The 4,755-nt window shown below is 36.6% G+C and overlaps 1 non-coding gene across 1 annotated transcript; it reads left to right on the top strand.

The window, feature by feature from the left end:
• Positions 1-508: 508 nt before the first annotated feature.
• Positions 509-614, top strand: LOC145633297 (small nucleolar RNA R71). The gene has a single exon (XR_014112631.1). It is a non-coding gene; the product is annotated as a small nucleolar RNA R71 (small nucleolar RNA).
• Positions 615-4,755: the final 4,141 nt, after the last annotated feature.

Below are 4,755 nucleotides of genomic sequence, written 5' to 3'. Positions count from 1 at the left end.
TCCAACATTATTATTAGCAACATAATTCACATGTTCATTCTCATTTCCAACATATTCATCATAAGGAACATTAGGGTAAATAGAAGCGTCATGATCATTCGTTCCACATAAATCACAAAACCAACATTCTCTAATCATGCAACTAGAAGAGGGAAGAGTGTTAGGGAAAGAAGGTTTACCTCTACCCTTAATTTGGGAGGGAAGTGCCAATGCTTGTGAGGTTGCACTCTCGAGCTTAACCTTAATAGAGACTACCTCCTTCCCTAAGTCCAAAATTTTAGTTGACAAATTGTTGATAGCATTGAGTTGATCAACTGAGCCACTCTTGTTTGTTGATTCTTTCTCACCTTCTTTCCAATTCATGTAGTTTCTCACTACATCATCAATAACATCAACCACTTCTTCCTCCGTCTTGTTCATTATTGGGCCTCCAGCTCAGGCATCAAGACTTTCCCTCCCTTGAGGACTCAAACCACCATAAAAGATTTGTTTGATTTGGTAAGTGGGGATTCCATGGTGTGGACACTCTCTTTGGTATTCCTTGTACCTCTCACATGCTTCATAGAGGCTTGCACTAGCTCCTTGCTTGAAACCTAGAATCAAAGCTCTAGCCTTCGCCGTTTTCTTTTGAGGGTAGAATCGGGATAAGAATTCCTTGGTAACTTCATCCAATGTTCTTAAAGAATTCGGCTTGACCTCCTTGTCCAACAATTCTAAGGCTCGACCTATGAGAGAGAAGGGGAACAACTTGAGCCTAATGAATTCTTGTGCCACCCCACTCACCTTAATTGTGTTGCAATATTTCTCGAATTCCTTAAGATGGTTGAGGGGACTCTCATTTGTTGCACCACTATATTGTCTTCTTTCGATCAAAGTTATCATTATCGACTTGATTTTAAAGTCACTATCTGGGATCAATAATGGAGCAATCCGGCTCTTATACTTGTATGCACCCGGAGTGCCCAGCTCCTTCAATTATTTAACCTTTTGAGCTTCTCCCATGTTCACTTGCACGCATAATCTCAAACAAAATTATTAGTAGCACGGCTACTGTAGACACCCATTTGTGTATCCCTAAAACCAAACCCAGTGATGAATACCTTTCGCGTCGAACCATAATTGAATGAAGTGAAAGTGTGAAAAGTCTAGTGTTGCGGTTAGTTTTTATTAAAAACCTTCTTTCTGTTTTCGAAAACCTGCTCTATTTATGAAAATATCCAATCTAATTTAGTTTGGTCCATGACAAGGGTCCAATAACGGTGTAGTTGGATGGGGTTCGCAAAGACCTATCCAACGATATATTATAAGCCCAATTCCGATGAATATTGAGGAAGTTATTGGCAGAATACTAAACTGGGCTCGATTGGTTCTTACATGCGACCCAATGATCTAGAGGAGGACCTATTATTAATTATCATTTCTAAAGCTATTAGGATTGATTATAGTCTTCTAGAATACTCTAAAAGATTCTCTTAAATCCTAATGGAGTTAGGATTGATAATTATGTTCTAGAGTTTTACTTGGAATAAAACTTTCCTTTTTTTAAGTCCTAATTCTATTCGAATTTAAAGACGTTCAAAGACAGTCAAATATTATTTTTGTGCCTCATAATCTTTATCCAAATCTTATATGGTTGGATAGATCTTGAAATTATCTTTCCAATGATATATTATAATATTAATTCTGAGCTATAACGAAAAAAAATATTAAAGGAATACGAAACTCTATCAAAAGTTGACATCCTTTCACTATTTTGACCATATCTTTTTATCTACAAAAGATTTTAATCTGATTCGAAGTGCTTTGGAAATTAGAGTTCAAGAGCTTTCAAACTACATATTATATGACTTATTTGAACTTCTGGATCATAAGATATGATAAAAACAAAATCCGGAAAATTGTTTTAGTCGCAAAACGACAGACCTTGTCGCGTGGCGATAGCTCGCGACAAAGTCGGTTTGTTGGCGACACCATGGAGTTTTTTTCCTTTTCAAATTCTACCTATTTCCGGACTATTTTTCCTTATAAATAGGGTCCCTTGAACTCCATTTTCATTCAACAACTCTAATTAACAATCATCAATTCTCTCTTCTCTCTCTAAGCTAAAGCTTATTCTCTCTCTCTTTCTAAATTAGCCCTTTTACAAACACAATATCGCATTCACAAGATCTAGACACACCTAGCAAAGTTCGAATTTGCCTTCGCCCTAGACGTGAAAGAAAGAGGTACGAGGCATCAAAGTAAGTAATTAGCTTTCTCCCTATTTATTGCAATGTAGAAAACATGCTTAGATTCGTTCAATTCCTAGTATCATGTTAGAATGTTATTTATTGCTTTCTAGTATCATGTTTAGGGTTTCCTTTTATTATTTCTAATATCATTTTAGTATCATGTTAGGTTTAGCTTTGATTTTTATTTATTTAGTGACATGCTAGAATTTGTTATTATTCTTGTTAGTATCATGCCTAAGATCTTGCTATTATTATTATGCTTTAGCGTTGTTATGATTATAATATTGATTATTATTTTATTATTATAATAGTTATGATTATCATGTTGCTTGATATATATTTATTGTTATTGCTTGATCACGCCTTTTATACATGTTTAAAGGGAATTTGTACTTGAAATCACGCTTAATAAGATAATTAATAATTTGGTTTAGGCTAATATGATTTTAATTCAAGTGATCGCCAATAATAGTTTTATTTTTGCATTAATATTCAACTAACATAGATTAAACAGGTTTAGGGTTAACCTAATGATTGCATATTAGCCAGAAAGTGCACATGAATACAAGTAGAATAAAGTAGAGGCCTATTTTACAAGGCGGGTTCTTTCTCTTTTAGATTGGATTCGTAACCTCATCCCCGAACACCAGTCATGGTTCCAAACCTATTAGAGTTGACGATCTCATGGATCGTTTAGGGGTGTAACCTTTTCCCTGTGAACGGTTTACAAGTTCCTAAAACTTATTGGCGACTCTTTTGCTCTCCTTTCCTTCCCTTTGGACGCCACCATACTTAAGTGTATGATCATAGTGGGGTTCAAGTTTGGGATGATGCTTGAAATATTCCCTACAATTTTTGGCGACTCCCCTGGGGAGGATTTCTATTTTAATTCCTAAAATTTATTTTGGCAATGATTTAGAACAAGCGGATGAGACTCAAAAAGTTCTAAGTATTCATGTGCGTAATTTTGATTAACATTATTGTCATATGCTTAAAAAAGGTCCTTGTTGGATAGACCATCCAAAATGAGTAAAAAACATAGTATTTTTACACGTAGAAAATTATGAGAAATATCTTTCACAACTAGAATCGAAATAATACTGCGAAATCTGAAAAATTCTAAGAACGTAGATACCTGCTGATACATGTTGCCTGTAAAGAGCTTTTGTCACCTGGCGACAATTCTGTCGTTTAGCGACAAGGGTTCTTTTGCGGCGACAGTCCCTGTTGTCTGGCGCCCTGTTCTTCCAATACCGAGCCAGAACTCTGCCTTCTTGTTTCGACCATTTCTAGCATTGTTGGCTCGATTCTACTTCCTTATTGAGTTTTTCTCTCTTTTCTGAAACCCATATGTTTTCTACAAATGGACATAACCCTCTAGGGGTTCACGCTCCATCTACCCAATCTAACGCTCCCGGTACCGACGGGTACATCCGAGTTTGTGAATCCACCAAACTGTGGAAGCAAGTCTTTAACTTGCGGGTTCCCATCCATACGCGCCAACCATTCCAATGGTAAGAATTCCGCGTGTGCATCCGGACTCATAACCATGGAACCTCTTTGACTTACCTATATCCTTGAACTTTATTAGAGAACTAGAGCCATGGTTAGGTTGCAAACGCATTGCATCATATTGTGACTACTTGACTACTTGTGCATCTCTTACTTGTGCATACTCAATATGTGGCTAAACTAACCGTTTATTTTGACTTGTGTTTGTAAATAAGTCTTAATAAACCAACCAAAGACTAAAGGACTTTGTTTAATTAATTAATTTGAGCTAATAAATATAGCTAAAATCGAGTCATAGTTCCTTTGAGTCAACCCGATTTTTTTATTTCCGTATACTGCGCAAGCGTCAACTTGTTTTTGCCATAGCCAGAGTTATATGAAGAACCACGAGTCGGAAAACCTATGGATCTGTAGCCCCGAGTTTTATCTTGAATTTGGCGTTGGTTTCATCCCAATAATAGTGACAGATCAAAAGTTATGACTGAAATACCACAGCCTATCCAATTTAGTGCACATACGTGAAGTCTTAACTTAGTCTTTGCTTGAGTCTAGTCACATGGTCATGACACAAGTCTTAACATGTCACCTACACTCACTAGTCTTAGCACACACTTTGTATATGTCACCTTGACCACGTCTTAGGTTCATGCATGAGTCGTTTTTTCCGTCACTTGAGTTGAGGGTCCATTCCATTCCTATTTCCTTTCATGTTTTCTTCCTACCTATTGCATGTTGAAAAGAGCTTGAGTCAAAATAATAAACAACTTACCCCTAATCTCCCTTTCCACAGTACTTGGTCAAGGAGAGAAGGGCGATTAATCAAGGACAACACCTTTGTTCAAGTCTTACTTTTTGATAAACCAGTTGGTCGAAAAAGGAAAGCTAAGAAGATAATGGCAAGTCAGGAAGAAGTCAACGAACTCAAGGGACAAGTGGCTAATATGGCTGAAATGTTGAAAAATTTGACTCTTCAAATTAATGATCCTATGAAATAACAACAAATGGAGCTCAT

This window comes from Chenopodium album, chromosome 5 (genome assembly GCF_948465745.1).
Source record: "Chenopodium album chromosome 5, dcCheAlbu1.1, whole genome shotgun sequence".
NCBI classification, from domain to species: Eukaryota; Viridiplantae; Streptophyta; class Magnoliopsida; order Caryophyllales; family Amaranthaceae; genus Chenopodium; species Chenopodium album.
Note: the sequence above shows the minus strand (reverse complement) of the source record. Positions and strands in the feature narration are given on the sequence as shown.